Here is a 17,791-nt window from a genome sequence, read left to right on the forward strand (position 1 = left end):
GATTTCATTGGAGATATATATAAAATATATGTGTGTGTGTGTGTATATATATATCAATTTCACTGGAAAAATATATTTGGAATTTAGTGTAATTCCCTTTGGACATGGCCTTTGAGTAAACATATATTAATAGGGCACTGTCTATGTGGCAGACAATATTCTAGGCACTGGTTTCAAAAATGAATAGGACATTTACCCTACCTTTCCAGAGCTCACAGTCTTCATAAAGCTGTAAAAACAGCATGAAATAGTGCATAGATTTTGTTACCTTTAGGCCTCAGTTTGAATCTTCTTTTTACCACTTGTTAGATGCTGGACATTCAATTTCTCAATGATATCATCTGTAAAATTGAGGTAATAATAAATATTACCTTAAGGCTTATTTGAGGATTAAATGAGTTAATAAATATATGGCATTTACAATGACACCAGGCACATACATCCCAACAAATCCTGGATATTACAATTATTATTGACATTCATACTATTATTCTGATGTGAGAAACAAGCAGCTAAAGATTATAATACTATATAATGAGTATAAAATAGAAATGTGTTCAAAAGGATAAAATACAAAACTCCTTTGTAAGCTGTCCTAGGGGAGATGAAACAAATAAGTTGTTGAAGAAGACTGTATTTTCACTAGGCATATGAAAAAAGTTATAACATTCTAGGCAGCAGAAATAGCACTTGAAGAGTCAGGAATGCTTGAGAAAGCATGTCCCACTAAGCAAAATATAACTGAGGTCATGTGTATAATTGGGGAGTAGAGTGTAGGGCAAAGGGTAAGGTCACAAAAAGGTCTTGGTGATATACTAAGAATTTAGGACTTCATCATGTTGACATTGGAAGCCATGAAAGGGTTTTTTAAAAAATGGAACTAATATAATCAGGTTTACATTATAGACGACTATCCTATCTCCATTATGGAGGATGGATCAGAACACTAGCTGGAGAAGGGTGAGACTTGAGGAAAGAAGGCTGTTATGATTGGTCATATGAGAGCTGATCAGGTTGTCAAATAAGACTCTGTCAACAGCAATGGAAAAGTTGGGATGCATTTAAGACACATTTGAGAAACTGAATTGACAGTACTGGAGGATCATTTGGATGAAAAGGGAAAATAGAGGAAGAGCATCTAAAATGATGCTCAAGTTGCTGTTTTGAACAATTGGGTGGATGACAGCACTTTTGACAGGAATAAAGCACAGATTTGAAGGGCAGGCCAGAGGCAGAAGGGTAGTTGGCTGGGGATGAAATTCTGGACAATCATCAATTCAAGGGCTGATGGAGAAAGAAGGAACAGAAAAGAAGACATATAAGAAATGTGCAAGTAAGAGAAGAACCAAGTGTTACAGAATCTAAGGGAGAAATAAATGTTAAAAAATCGTTGTGAGAGAGATGGAGCAAGGTGGCTATGTAGAAGCCTACAGAAATTGTCCCCTTAACAGGAACACCAAATCGAACAACTATCCACACACAAAAAAACATATTCAAAACAACCAAAAATCAGGTGAGTTATCATAGTACCTGAATTTAACATCACATTAAAGAAAGAAGCAGACTGGGCACGGTGGCTCATGCCTGTAATTTCAGCACTTTGGGAGGCCGAGGTGGGCGGATCATGAGGGCAGGAGATAGAGATCATCCTGGCTAACACAGTGAAACCCCGTCTCTACTAAAAAATGCAAAAAATTAGCCGGGCGTGGTGGCGGGTGCCTGTAGTCCCAGCTACTTGGGCAGCTGAAGCAGGAGAATGGCGTGAACCCAGAAGGTGGAGCTTGCAGCCAGCTGAGATCATGCTGCTGCACTCCAGCCTGGGCGACAGAGCAAGACTCCGTCTCAACAAAAAATAAAGAAAAGAGAAGAAAAGAAAAGAAAGAGGCAATGAGGAGGGTAGGAAAAACAGTCTTGAATCACCTACAATACCCCTTCCCCATTCTCCAGCAGTGGCCATGTGGTGCAGAGAGAGAATCTACGCTCTTGGGAGAGGGAGAGCACAGTGATTGTGGGACTTTGCATTGGAACTTAGTGTTGTCCTGTCACAGAGAAAGCAACATGGGGCGGAACTCAACTGCTACCCACGAAGGGACCACTTAGACCTGCTCTAGCCACAGGTGAATTGTCTATCCCAGCAGTTGGAAACTGAGTTCCAACAAGTCTCGCCACTGTGGGCTCCAGTGCTCTAGGGTTCTAAATAAACTTGAACGGCAGTCTAGGCCACAAGAACTGGAATTCCTAGGCAAGTCCTGGTGCTGTGCTGGCCTCAGAACTAGTGGACTTGGAGTGCATGCAACCCAGTGAGACACCAGCTGGGATGGCCAAAGGAGTGCTTACATTGTCATCGCCCCCTCCCCCAAACCCAGGCAGTGATACATAGGCCCTAGCCCCTAGACAACATCTCTAGACACACACTGGGCCAGAAAGGAACCCACTGCCTGGAAGAGAGGGATCTAGGAATCTAGTCCTGGCAGCATTCATCACCTGATGACTAGTGAACCCTCAGATACTGAAGAATCAGCAGTGATGGCCAGGCAGTACTTGCTGTAGGCCTTAAACAACATTCAGAGGGGGGATTCAGGTATGAGCCAGCACATTTCCAACTATGGTAGCTAAGGGGAGAGATTCCTTCTGCTTGAGGAAAGAAGAGGGAAAAGAAAAAAGGAGTTTGTCTTACAGCTTTGGTACTAGCTTAGCCACAGTGGAGTAGAACACAAAATGAGTTCCTACAGTCCCTGATTCCAGGACTTGGCTCCTAGATGGCATTTCTGGACCTGCTCTGGGCCAGACGGGAGCCCATTTCACTGAAGGAGGAGAGCAAGGCCTGGCAGCATTCACCACAAGATGATAGAAGAGCCCTGGGGTCTGAGTGAACATTGGTAGTAGCCAGGCAGTACTTGTTATGAACCTGGGGTGATGGGTATGAGGAGAGACTCTTCTACTTGAGGAAAGAGAAAGGAAGAGTGGGAAGGACTTTGTGTTGCTGCTTGAGTATCAACTCAGTTGCAGTAGAATAAAGCACCAAATAGATTCCTAATGTTACCAACTCCAGGCCCTGCCTCCTGGATGGCATCTCTGAACCTGCACAGGGACAGGGGGAACTCACCACCCTGAAAGGAAAGAAACAGACCTGTCTAGATTTGTTACCTGCTCATTGTAGAGCCCTTGGGCCTTGAGTGAACGTAAGCAGTAACCATGCAGTGGTCACTTTGGGCCTTAGGAGACACCCAGTGCTGCTCTGGCTTCAGGTCTGATCCAGTGCAGTCCGAGTGGTGGGGGCCACAGGGATACTTGTATCACCAGTCTCCCAACTCCAGGAAGCTCAGCACAGAGACTTTGTTTAGTGGAAAGTAAGAAAAGAGAACAGCAGTATCTGCCTGTTAATCTAGAAAAATCTCTTAGATCTTATCCAAGATCACCAAGGCAGTACCTCTTCGAGTCTGTAACAGCCAAAATATTACTGGAATTGGGGTGTGCCCTAATGCAGATATAGCTGCAGTGACATAAGACTTAGATTATAACACTGAAGTCGCTTTGAATGCCTAGAAAGCCTTCCGAAAAAGGATGGGTGCAAACAAACCCAGACTGCAATGACTACAATAAATACCTAACTCTTCAATGACCAGCCACTGACAAACATCCAGAAGCATAAACACAATCCAGGAAAACATGACCTCACCAAAAGAACTAAATAATGTACCAGTAACCAATCCTGAAGAGACAGAGATATGTGACCTTTCAGATAATTTGAAATAACTATTTTGAGGAAGCCTAATGAAATACAAGATTATATAGAGAAGAAATTTAGGATTACATCAGATAAATTCAACAAAGAGATTGAAATAATTAAAAAGAATCAGGCAGAAAATTTGGAGCTGAAAAATGCAATTGACATACTGAAGAATACATAAGAGTTTTTTAACAGCAGAATTGATCAGGCAGAAGAAAGAACTATTGAACTTGAAGACAGGCTATTAGAAAATACAGTCAGAGGAGACGAAAGAAGAAAAAAAGAATAAAAACATACATACGAGAACTAAGATATAGCCTCAAAAGAGCAAATCTAGGAGTTATCTGGCCTTGAATAGGAAGAGAAAGCAATATGGCTAGAAAGTCTATTTTAAGGGATCATAACAGAAAACTTCCCAACACCAGAGACAGCAATATTTAAGTAAAGAAGGTTATAGAAGACTAAGCAGAGTTAACCCAAAGTTCATTACATCAAGACATTTAATAATCAAACCCCAAAGATCAAGGACAAAGAAAGGATCATAAAAGCAGCAAGAGAAAAGAAATAAATAACATACAATGGAGATCTAATACTTCTGGCAGTAGCCTTCTCAGTGAATACGTTACAGGCCAGGAGAGAGTGGCATGAACATAGTTAAGGTGCTGAAGGAAAAAAAACAAGCAAAAACTTTTATCCTTAGAGTAGTATATTCAGCAAAAATATACTGCAAACATGAAGGAGAAATAAAGACTATCCCAGACAAACAGAAAAGCCATTCTGAATACACAATGAAAACAGAATAGCTATTCTGACTGGTGTGAGATTTTATCTCATTGTGGTTTTGATTTGTAATTCTCTAGTAATCAGTGACATTGAGCTTTCTGAAATATAATTGTTGGCCATATGTATGTTTTCTTTAAAAAGTGTCTATTCATGTCCTTTTTTCACTTTTTTAATATGATTGTTTGTTTTTCTCTTATGAATTCATTTGAGTTCCTTATAGATGTTGGATATTAGACCTTTGTCAGATACATAGTTTGCAAATATTTTCTCCCATTCTGTAGATTGTCTGTTTATTCTGTTGGTAGTTTCCTTTGCTGTGCAGAGGCTCTCAATTTTAGTTAAATCACATTTGTCAAATTTTACTTTTGTTGCAACTGCTTTTGGCATCTTTGTCATGAAATCTTTGCCTATTTCTATGTTCAGGATGGTATTGCCTAGGTTGTCTTCCGGGGTTTTTATAGTTTTGGATTTTACGTTTAAGTCTTTAATTCAATTCAGGTTGATGTTTGTAAATTTATGGTGTAAGAAAGCAGTCCAGCTTCAATCTTCTGCATGTGACTAGTCAGGTATCCCGGCACAATGTGTTGAATACAGAGCTTTCCCCCATTGCTTATTTTTGTCAGCTTTCTCAAAGATCAGAGTTGTAGGTGTGTGGTCTTATTTCTGGACTCTATTATGTCCCATAAATCTATGTGCCTGTTTTTCTTCTAGTACCATGGTGTTTTGATTACTGTAGCCCTGAATTACAGTTTGAAGTCAGAGAACATAATGCCTTCCTGTTCATTCCTTTTGCTTAGGATTGCCTTGGCTATTTGGACTCATTTTTTGTTCCATATAAATTTTAGGAGTTTTTTTTTCTAGTTCTGTGAATAACGTCATTGGTAGTTTGATAGAAATAGCATTGAATCTGTAGATTGCTTTGGGCAGTATGGCCATTTTAATGATACTAATTCTTCCTATGCATGACTGTGAAGTGTATTTTCAGTTGTTTGTGTCTTTTCTTATTTATTTAATCAGTGTCTTTTCATCTAATTGTACAGTTCTTTCACCTCCCTGATTTCACTGTATTTCCAGGTATTTATTCCTTTTGGTGGCAATTGTGAATGGAATTGTCTTCCTGATTTGGCTCTTGGCTTGGCTGTTGTTAGTGTATAGGAATGGTAGTAATTTTTGTACATTGATTCTGTATCCTGAGACTGCTGAAGTTGTTTACCAGCTGAAGGAGCTTTTGGGCCAAGACCATGGGTTTTTCAAGATATAGAATCACGTCATCTGCAAGCAGGAGTACTTTGAACTTCTCTCTTCTGATTTGGATGCCCTTCATTTTTTTTTTTTTTTTTTTAATCTTGCCTGATTGCTCTGGCTAAGGCTTCCAATAATACATTGAATAAGAATGGTGAGAGAGGGAATCCTTGTCTTGTGCCAATTTTCATGGGGAATGCTTCTATCTTTTGCCCATTCAGTATAATTGTGGGTGTGTCATGGATGGCCCCTATTATTTTGAGATATATCCCTTCAATACCTAGTTTATGGAGAGTTTCAAACACGAATGGATGTTGAATTTTGTCAAGTCTTTTCTGCATCTATTGAGATAATCATGTCTCAATCATGTATTTTTGTCTTTAGTTCTGTTTACGTTATGAATCACATTTATTGACTTGCATATGTTGAACCAACCTTGCATACCATGGGTTAACATAGTTGATGGTGGTGGAGTACCTTTTTGGTGTGCTGCTGCATTTGAATTGCAAGCATATTGTTGAGGATTTTTGCATCAGTGTTCATCAGGGATACTGGCCTGAGGTGTTTTTATTCTTATGTCTCTGCCAGGTTTTGGTATCAGAATGATGCTGGCCTCATAGAATGAGTTGGGAGGAATGCCTTCTCCTCAATTTTTTAAAATAGTTTCAGAAGCATGGTACCAGATCTTCTTTGTATATATAGTAGAATTTGGCTGTGACTCCCTCAGATCCTTGGCTTTGCTTTGTTTGGTAGGCTATTTATTACTGATTCAATTTCAGAATTCATTACTGTTCTGTTTAGGAAATTATGTTCTTCCTAGTTCAGTCTTGAGAGGGTTTATGTGTCTAGGAATTTGTCCATCTCTTCTAGGTTTTCTGGTTTGTGTGCATACAGTTGTTCATAGTGGTTTCTGGTGGTTATTTTTATTTCTGTGGAGTCAGTGATAACATCCCCTTTGTCATGTCTAATTGTGTTAATTTGGATTTTTTCTCTTTTCTTCTTTTTAAATCTAGCTTGCAGCCCATCTGTCTTATTAATTCTTTCAAATGCAGTATTCATTGATCTTTTTAATGTTTTGTGTCTTAATTTATTTTGGTTATTTCTTGTCTTCTGCTAGCTTTGGGGTTGATTTGTCCTTGCGTCTCTAATTCTTTTAGTTGTGATGTTAGGTTCTTAATTTGCGATCTTTCTAACTTTTTTGATGTGGACATTTAGTGCTATGAATTTTCCTCTTAACACTGCCTTATCTGTCTTCCATAGATTCTATTATGTTGTATCTTCATTTTCATTAGTTTCAAATAACTTCTTCATTTCTGCCTTAATTTCATTACTTATCCAAAAAGTCATTCAGAAACATGTTTAATTTTCATGTAATTGCATGGTTTTGACTGACTTTTCTTAGTCTTGACTTCTATTTTTACTGTGCTGTGGTCTGAGAGAGTGGCTGGTATGATTTCAGTTCTTTTGCATTTGCTGAAATTTTTTTTTTGTCCAATTTTGTGCTTAATTTTAGAGTATGTGCCATGTGGCAATGACAAGAATGTACATCCTGTTGTTTTGGGGTGGAGCATTCTGTAGAGGTCTATCAGATTCATTTGGTCAAATGTTGAGTTCAGGTTTTGAATATCTTTGTTAATTTTCTGTTACAATGATCTAATACTGTCAGTGGAATGTTGAAGTCCCCCACTATTGTGTGGGAGTCTATGTCTCTTTTTAGGTCTCTAAGAACTTGCTTTATAAATCTGGATGCTCCTGTTTTGGGTGCATACATATTTAGGATAATTAGGTGTTCTTGCTGTATTGTACCCTTTACCATTATGTAATGCCATTTGTCTCTTTTGATCAATGTTGGTTTAAAGTCTGTTTGGTCTGAAACTGGGATTGCAACCCTGCTTTTTTTCTGTTTTCCATTTGCTTGGTAGATTTTCTTCCGTTCCTTTATTTTGAACCTATGAGTGTCGTTACCTGTGAGATGCGCCTCCTGAAGACGACGTATCATTATGTCTTGCTTTTTCATCCAGCTTGCCACTCTGCACCTTTTAACTGGGGCAGTTAGTCTATTTACATTTAAGGTTAGTATTGATATGTTTGGATTTGATCCTGTCATTGTTTTGTTAGCTGGTTATTATGTTGGTTTGTTTGTGTGATTGCTTTATAGTATCATTGGTTTGTGTATTTAATTATGTTTATATATGAGCTGGAAGCAGTCTTTCCTTTCTATATTTAATGCTCCTTTCAAAATCTCTTGTAAGGCAGGTCTGGTAGTAACAAACTCCCTCAACATTTGCTTATCTGAAAATAATCTTATTTCTTCTTCTCTTAGGATGCTTAGTTTGGCTTGATACAACATTTTTGGTTGAAGATTTTTTTCTTAAGGAATGTTGCATATAGGCCTCCAATCTCTTCTGGCTTGTAGGGTTTCAATGGAGAAGTCTGCTGTTAGCCTGATGGAGTTCCCTTTGTAAGTGACCTGCCCTTTTTCTCTGTTATTAACATTCTTTCTTATATTTCAACTTTGGAAAATCTGACATTTACATGTATTGGGGAATATTTTCTTGTGTAGATTCTTTCAGGAGTTTTCTGTATTTTCTGTATTTTACTCTTGGCCTCTCTAGCAAGATTGGGAAAGTTTTCAGGAATAATATCCTGAAGTATGTTTTCCAAGTTGTTTACTTTCTCCCTATTCCTTTCAGAGATGCCAATGATTTGTGGATTTGGCCTCTTTACACAATGCCACCCTTATCAGAGGTTTTGTTTATTCCTTTTTATTCTTTTTTTGTTTTATTTTTGTGTGACTGTCTTATTTCAAAAAGCTAGTCTTCAAGTTCTGAGATTCTTTCCTCAGCTTGGTTTATTCTACTTTTAATATTTGTGATTGCATTGTGAAATTTCTGTACTGTGTTATTCAACTCTGTTAGATCCATTAGGTTCTTTTTTGTACCAGCTATTTCATCCTTCAGCTACTGTATTGTTTTATTGTGGTTCTTAGTTTCCTTGGATTGGGTTTTGCTGTTCTGCAGAATCTCAATGATCTTCATTCCTATCCATATTCTGAATTCCCTCTCTGTCATTCCAGTCAGCTCAGCCTGGTTAAAAACTCTTATTGGCGAACTGGTGCAGTATTTGGATGACATAAAACACTCTGGAGTTTTTGCTTTGGTTCTTTCTCATCTCTGCATGTGCATAATCCTTTAACTGCAATGTAGATTGAGTAGAGTCAACAACTTCTTTTCTGGATGTTTTCACACAGCCAAGGCTTTGTGCAGGGTCTTTATTTGAAGCTGACTTTTTATCTTTGGTTTCAAAGTGGGGTATGCTAGTGAGACATTTTTGGTGTTGAAGCTTTGGGGTGTGATCTAGTAGATGGCACTTAGGTGTATCAGTCAATTGACTCTTGCTTGATTGTGTGGCTCCCCTATGTTTCCTCACAGTTGAAGCCATGTTCCCTGTCAGTGCTCTGAAAGTGTAAGTTTCTCTCCCCCTTGAATGCTGGCTGTAGATCACAACTTGGCACTCCTCAGCTGCCCACTGCAGCTCTGGGTTGATCTCACTGTTTATGTTCCTTCCCCATCTTGGAGGTAGCAGAGGATGAGATCTTAATAGTGTTTGTAGCCAAGGATCTCTGCTCGTCTTCTGGGAGGGTCCACCCCAGAGAGATGCAGGTCAGCAATTGCCCAGTGCAGTCAGACCAGGATGAAGGTTCTGTGCTATGAGCCCATGCCAGGGATTTCCTGTCTGGTGATGAACAGTTGGTGGGGGACTAGGTGAGACTGATGGGGGATGGACTCCTCTCATCGGGTTGATGTAGATTGGAGGTATGAATAAGGCAATTAGGGTTTTTGTTTCTTTGTTAGTCCAAAGGTAGCAAGGAGAGTTCTACTGCTGAGGTAGTGGCAGAGAAGCTTTCATTTTCTCAGGGCGTTCTTTCCAGGGAGTTTCAGAACTGCTATCAACTTGATAGCTCTGGCAGGGGGTGGCTGGGGCCCCAGGCCTAGAGGACCTGCCCAGTGAGGAGATATGGGAATGGGCACCTACATAACATTCTGGCCGTTTTTCCATAAGAATGCTGTGGTATGCTGGGGGCCCACTCCAGTTCCTAGTCATTGCAAGTATTTCAGTACCTGAAGGTATTAACAGTGAAAGCTGAGAAACAGCGAAGATGTTGGCCCACTCCTCTCTCTGGGAGCTCTGTCCTAGACAGTTATGGACCTGCTGCTGGTCCAAACACATCTGTAGGAGGTGGCTGGAGACTCCAGTTGGGAGGCCCTACCCAGTGAGGAGGAATGAGATAGGGGACCTACTTTAAAAAGCAGTCTGGCCATGTTGTGGTAGAGAAGCTGTGTTGTGTGGAATACCGCTTCCAGCCCTGGTTGGCTTGGACTATTCAAAGCCCAAAGTCTGGATGTCTAAGCTGCTGAAACATCAAAGATGTCAGTCCATCCCTCCCTCTGGGAGCTCTGATCCAGGGAGGTTTCAAATCTCTGTTGGCCAGAAAACACCAGTGGGGATGGCTGGAGACCCCAGTTGGGAGGTCCTGACAAGTGAGGAGGAATTGGATTGGGTACCCAGTTAAAAAAGCAATCTGGCTGCATTTTCATAGAGCAACTGTGCTGTGTTAGGGGACTGCTTCTATTCCTGGTTGGTTTGGACTCTCCATAGCCCAAAGACTGGACAGCTAAGCTGCTGAAACAGCAAAGATAGTGACCTTCCCCTCCCCTGAGAAGCTCTGTCTCAGGGAGGTGCAATGATGCTACCAGTGGCTGGCTGGAATTCCAAGCCAATGAGTCTTATCCTGTGAGGTGCCATGAAAGTGGGGCCTGTAGGCTATTGCTTTCCAGTCTCTTGGATTCAGCCCCTTTCCTAAGAGTGTGTATGGGGATCTAACCTCCCACTTTACCTGAGTTGCAGCTACTTTTTCTGAGAGGCCCAAAAAGCCTAGATATCTAAGGTCCCCGGGTCTCCGTATGTGCATGATTGGCTGTTCTGCTGAGATTCCACATAGCTATGTGTGTCAGCTATGTGAAAGCCCTGGTAGGGTGGGTTCACATGGGGATATCCTCAGCCCCAAGGGTTGCAAAGATCCATGGGAGAAGCATGCATTCCTGAGGCCTCACATTTACTCACCACTTCCCTGTGCAGAAGAGGTTCTCCTGGCTTCATGTCACTCCCTGGTGGGCTGTCATTCTGCCTTGCTTTTCTCCATATTCTGTGGTTCAAGTTGTTGCCTTGATTAGTCCCAATGTGTGTACCTGCATGTTTCAGTTTAAGGTGTGTATTTACTTGTCCCTTCTGTTCCTCTCCATAAGAGCTATGCACACTAGCTGCTTCTAGTCAGCCATCTTGGCCCAAGGTTTCAATTAAGAAATTGTGTATAGGCCGGGCGCGGTGGCTCAAGCCTGTAATCCCAGCACTTTGGGAGGCCGAGACGGGCGGATCACGAGGTCAGAAGATCAAGACCATCCTGGCTAACATGGTGAAACCCCGTCTCTACTAAAAATACAAAAAAACTAGCCGGGCGACGTGGCGGGCGCCTGTAGTCCCAGCTACTCGGGAGGCTGAGGCAGGAGAATGGCGTGAACCCGGGAGGCGGAGCTTGCAGTGAGCTGAGATCCGGCCACTGCACTCCAGCCTGGGCGGCAGAGCGAGACTCCGTCTCAAAAAAAAAAAAAAAAAAAAAAAAAAAAGAAATTGTGTATAAAATTGAAAAAATTCTTGAAACAAATGGTAATGGAAACACAACATACCAAAACCTATGGGATATAGTGAAAGCAGTCCTAAGAGGAAAGTTTATGGCAATAAGCCCATACCTCAAGAGTAGAAAAACTTCAAATAAACAACTTAATTATACATCTTAAGGAACTAGAAAAGCAAGAGCAAACTAAGCCCCAGATTGGTCAAAGAAAGAAGTCATAAAGATCAGGCATAAATAAATAAAATTGAAATGAAAAAGCAGTAAAAAAGATCAATTAAAGAAAAAGTTGGTTTTCTGAACAGATAAAATTGACAAACCTTTAGACTAATTAAAAAAGAGAAGACCCAAAGGAACTATATCAGAGGTGAAAACACTTCTATCTCTCACCATTTACAAACATCAAATCAAAATGTTTTAATGACTTAAATCTAAGACCTTAAACTATGAAACTACTTAAAAGAAAACATTGAGGAAATGCTCCAGGACATTGGACCAGGCAAAGATTTCTTTACTAATACACCACAATCACAGGCAACCAAAGCAAAAATGAACATACAGTATCACATCAAGTTAAAAAACTTATGCATGGCAAAAAATAATTAACAAATGAAAGAAACAACTCATAGAATGGGAGAAAATATTTGCAAACAATTCATCTGACAAGGGATTATTAACCAGAATATTTACAGAGCTCAATCAACGAGATTAGATTATTAGATGTTTTCCAATGGATGGTTTCCAAACTATTAGATGTTTTCTAATAATATTGGAAAACACCTAATAATCTAATTTAAAACTGCGCAAAAGTTCTAAACAGGCATTTCTCAGAAGAAGATATGTAAATGGCAAACACATATATGAAAAGATGCTTAATATCATTGATCATCAGACAAATACAAATAAAAACTATACTGAGATATCATCTCATCCCAGTTAAAATGGCTTTTCCCCCCCCATAAAACAGTCAATGACAAATGCTTGTGAGGATGTGAAGAAAAGGGAACTCTCAAACCCTGTTGATGGGAACGTAAATTAGTACAACCACTATGGAGAACAGTTTGGAGGTTCCTCAAAAAGCTAAAAATAGAGCTACAATATGATCAAACAATCTCACTACTGGATATATACAGAAAACAGGGAATCAGTAAATCAATGAGATGATAACTGCACTCTCATGTGTATTGCTGCACTATGCACAATAGTCAAGATTTGAAAGCAACCTAAATTTCTACAAACAGATGAGTAAATGAATAAATTGTGGTACATATACACAATGGAGTACTATTCAGGTATAATAAAAAAAATGAGATCCTGCCACCTGCAACAGCTGGAGGGCATTATGTTAATGAAATAAGCCAGACAAAGAAAGACAAACTGCACATTCTCACTTATTTGTGGGAGCTAAAAATTAAAACAATTGAACTCCGGAAGAGAGTAGAAAGATAGTTACCAGAAGCTGGAAATGGTAGTGGATGTGAGAGCAGGGAATGGAGATGGTTAATAGGTACAAAAATATAATTAGGAAGAATAAGATCTAGTATTTGACAGCAAAAAGGATGACTACAGTCAACAATAGTTTATTGTACGTTTAAAAATACCTTAAAAAAGAGTATAATTATATTGTTTGTAGCCCAAAATACAAATGTTTGATGGATACCCAATTTAACTGGATGTGGTTATTATACATTGTATACTTGTATCAAAATATCTCATGTACCCCATAAACATGTACACTTACTATGTAACCACAAAAATTAAAAATATATACAAAATAAAAGATTTGTTAAAATTAGAAGGTTATTGGTGATCTCAGTGCATATATTCTAAAGTTATGAAGAATTAAGTGAGGGGAACAAAATGATTAGTGAAAACTATTGTCCAGTAGCTTGACTCTGAAGGGGCATATAAATGAGGATTTTTTTCCCCTCTCTTTAGGATAGATTTTATACTTTTATATGCTAAGAGAAAAGAGTCACCAGAAGAAGACATATTTTAAAAAGATGATATAATAAATAATTCCTTTCAGATGAAAATTGTGTAGAACCAGAATAAAATGATACATTTTCAACAAGAGGAGAGCATCCTATTTATGTACATGGGAGAAAAGAATGGGGTACATGGAGATAGACTGTGTATGTCTGGAACACGAATTGTAGTGTGTTCATATCTTATGGTTTCTATTTGTAAAGTAAAAGGTGAGGTACGTGAGATATTTTGATATGAGTATTAAAGTTTTTTTTCTTTTTCTATCACTATTATGTTTTATCTAACTCCTTCCAGAAATTATGTAGTGTAAACAAAAAGGATTTAAGACAAGTCCCAATCAATTTAGAAAGTTTATTTTGCCAAGGTTAAGTACACACCCATGACAGGCACAGCCTGGTTTTATACATTTTAGGAAGACATGAGACATCAACCAATATGTAAGATGTACGTTGGTTGAGTTCAGAAAATTAGTACAACTAAACATGCGGAGGGGGCTTCCAGGTTATTAAGAGACAAATGGTTGTGGCTGGGCGTGGTGGCTCACGCCTGTAATCCCAGCACTTTGTGAGGCCTTGGCGGGCGGATCACAAGGTCAGGAGATCGAGACCGTCCTCGCTAACATGGTGGAACCTCGTCTCTACTAAAAATACAAAAAATTAGCTGAGCGTGGTGGCGGGCACCTGTAGTCCCAGCTACTCGGGAGGCTGAGGCAGGAGAACGGCGTGAACCTGGGAGGCAGGGCTTGCAGTGAGCAGAGATTGACTCACTACACTCCAGCCTGGGCGACAGAGCAAGACTCCGTCTCAAAAAAAAAAAAGAGAGAGAGATTGACAAATGGTTTCGTTCCTCTGAGTTTTTGAGTTCTGACTAGCCTTCCAGTGAATACACAATTTACAGGAATAGTCATGTATGCTTTAGTCTGGCTTAGGGAAACAATAGGGCAAAGGAACCAATCAGATATACATTTGTCTTACGTGAGCAGAGGGATGACTTTGAGTTCTGCCTGTCCTTGGTCCACAACGAATTTCCTTGTGAGCAATTCAGCAGGAGATTGTAGCTGTTTTATATTTATAGCTATCTTATTTACGAACAGAATGGGAAGCAGGTTGCCCAACGACAGTTCCTAGCTTCACTTTTCCCTTTGGCTTAGTGATTTGGGGGTCCCAAGATTTATTTTCTTTTCACAGTAGTAAAAGACATAGTAAGCATTTTGAAGAATCTCTAGATTCTGTGAATTTCTTGAGGTATTTCTAAACAGCGTTTGTGTCTGTTTTCTAATGAAGCTTTACCAACTGAAGTGTTATCGTTAGTTTCTGCTATTTCGACCCTCTGCCTCTTTTCTTTTTATTGAGGGGGCTATATAGATTCCTGTAAGTGCTAACAATCATGCTGTTATTTTAGTCAAAGTCACCTGTGTGCTCTCTGAGCATACTACCTGAAGAAAAAAAATCAATATTTGGGATCAGCAGTATCTCCAATCTGTATTCTTTATTAAGAGTCCTGGAAGGGCATGTTTGGTGTCCTGTACTGCACACTCATCATACCTACGTAGGTGCCTGCTAAAGTATCACTGAAGGAACGTTTCTATTTATGCAAGAATTATGTTTAAAAATTGGATTGTATCAGATGAATACATTGAGAATTAGAGAGGTTAAGTACATTTCCCTACATTTTCCAGTTTTAAGTGAGGCTGTGCCTCAAACGTTCTTTGACTCTCCAAAGTTGAAGTTTTTATTCTCATGGGATTGACCTAACACTCTTGTGTAGTCCCAGGCTTTATGCTATTTAACTATAGTTCTGTCTTTTGCAGTAAAACAAAATAATTCTGTTTGTTCTTCTACAGAGCACCATCACAAATAACTGAATATTATTATTGGCAAAGAGTAATGAGATCTGCAGAGGCAGAAGGAGAACTTCATTTTCTAAAAGCAATCTGCAGATTGGGGAGATGCAGCCTTTGGTGCAAAATGAAAATGGGCTCTGAGGAGGGGGTTGGAAAGTTGGAGATTATAATGGTGCAAACTTCAGGGCAGGAGAGGAGAATCAGAAGAATGAGGAACAGGGTCTTGATCGGATGACCATTAAGCCCAAATCACCAATCTCTCTTTATTGGCTGGTTCCAGGAAATTCATTGGTTGGTTCCAGGTGGTCATTTACAGGTACACTGGGGAAATTTCCAGCAGTAATCTGTTTCAGAACTCACAAGATGAATTGGTTGGCTTGATTGTAGAAAGGAAGGGCCTGTGACACTTTTACACGGTACGTGACTGCTTCTCAGTCAGCTATGATTGCCTGTTTCTGTTTTAACTTTGAGCACCTCAGTTAGACATGAGGAATCCATTTTGTCTGTCAGCTGGGGGCATACTTTATGATTTCCCCCTTTTGGTTGAAACTTGCCATACGCAGCATTGATGACCAACTTATGTTCTTGTCACATATTATTGCCAGAGTGGGGTAACTAGCTGACTGGAGTCCATGTAGTCCCTCTCTGGGACACATGTGGCTGAGAACTTATGGCCAATTTGAAGAAGTTGGGCCAAGTAAGGCAAGAAGGCAGACAGGCATCTGTTAGCTCTTAATCAGTGTCTCTTATGGATGTTTGGTGGTATCAGTTAAGTCTATGAATAAAACCTAGAAGTGTCATGTAATCAAAATCCATGTGGGAGAATTGGCAAAACATTTGTAAAGCAGAGAAGAACAATTTTTAAAAGAAACTAGCTGCCTAGGCTTTGTAGGAGAAGGATTTAAGACAGAACTGTGGATGACAAGAACTTAGAGTACCATAGTTAAAGATGCAATTGATAAGAAAATATGGTTACTTCTGTGACATACAATAATTTAACATAAAAACCATAATTACCACTACTAATATATACCAATAAATATAAGAATTTAGGAATATTATACAATTTTGGAACACATACCGGTAACACATTTATACAAATATAAATCAAAGTTAAATACCAATTTAAAAAAGTTGTCATTGTGTCTTATATGATTTTAACATATCAGACAAGCCTAGTATGTCTCTCTTGGACTTCCTGGGGTTCCTGTTACATCCAAGTTAGTTCGGGACAAAAAACTTGATTTTAAAATTTTCCATTTAATTTTGGAAAGTTTGTTAAGTATCAAAGTTTTAAAGTTGTTGATCAAAGTAGAATTACAGATCACTAGGAAATGTAACAAAAGAGTTTAAAGACACAAATCACAAGAAATTATTTTGATAAAACATGAAGTGGAATCTCTTTCCTAGGTCAGTAATGTAAAAAGTAAAGGAAAACCTAATTTATAATTTTCTACTAAAGAACGGATGAATCCCCTAGGAATACCCTGTTTTTCTGATATAATAGCCCACTCTGGCCTTGCATCAATGTGCTTTTATATTCATAAAATATAATATTTTTGGCATTCTATCTTAGGATGAAAATTTACCTTCCTTCCTCCTCATTTTGTTTTTTTTTTTTTTTTTGGTTTTGTTTTTTTTTTTTTTGAGACAGAATCTCGCTCTGTTGCCCAGGGTGGAGTGCAGTGGTGTGATCTTGGCTCACTGCAAGCTCCGCCTCCCAGGTTCATGCTATTCTCCTGCCTCAGCCTCCCGAGTAGCTGGGACTACAGGAGCCCACTACCACACCTGGCTAATTTTTTTGTATTTTTATTAGAGATGGGGTTTCACCTCGTTAGCCAGGATGGTCTTGATCTACTGACCTCGTGATCTGCCTGCCTTGGCCTCCCAAAGCCTCCTCATTATGTTGATGACACAGTTCTTTCTCATGTAAAAAAAAAAAAGAAAATTACTTTTGCTTTTGAACTCTTTTTTTTTTTGCTAAAAACATATTTTTGAAAATATACTTTGTATATTTTAAAATATCTCTTCTATCTAGTAGTTTTAATTACATATATTAACTACAATTTTAAGTCTTAGTAAACCTAGTTTTCAGAGAAAAACCTAGGGAGTAAATAATTTTGAACTGTTTTATGTTAGAATTTGTAGATGAAAATAATTGCATAACTTTTAGAATGAAATATTTTCTCAAAATTTTTTGTTTATTAACACATCTACAAATATTTAGCTTGTCCAAGTGTATAAACTCAAATATGTTTAATAATTAATGTTCCTGTATTTTAACTTAGATATGACTCATACATTTTATATTACTTATTTTAGTATAACATGACCTTAAGATTTTAAGTTATTAAAAATAATTTTGAAACTGTGACACAGGTACCCTTTCTAATGTCTTCCCCAGTTGGCCTGGGTCCCAACTACCCATGTGGCACTGAAAGATAGATATGAAGGGCAGGGCCTATCTAAGTCCTGAATTTACAAAATAGGAGTAGAGCTCAGGACAGAGTACAGA

The sequence above is a fragment of the Trachypithecus francoisi genome, unplaced genomic scaffold, assembly GCF_009764315.1.
Source record: "Trachypithecus francoisi isolate TF-2019V2 unplaced genomic scaffold, Tfra_2.0 Lachesis_group16, whole genome shotgun sequence".
Lineage (NCBI taxonomy): Eukaryota > Metazoa > Chordata > Mammalia > Primates > Cercopithecidae > Trachypithecus > Trachypithecus francoisi.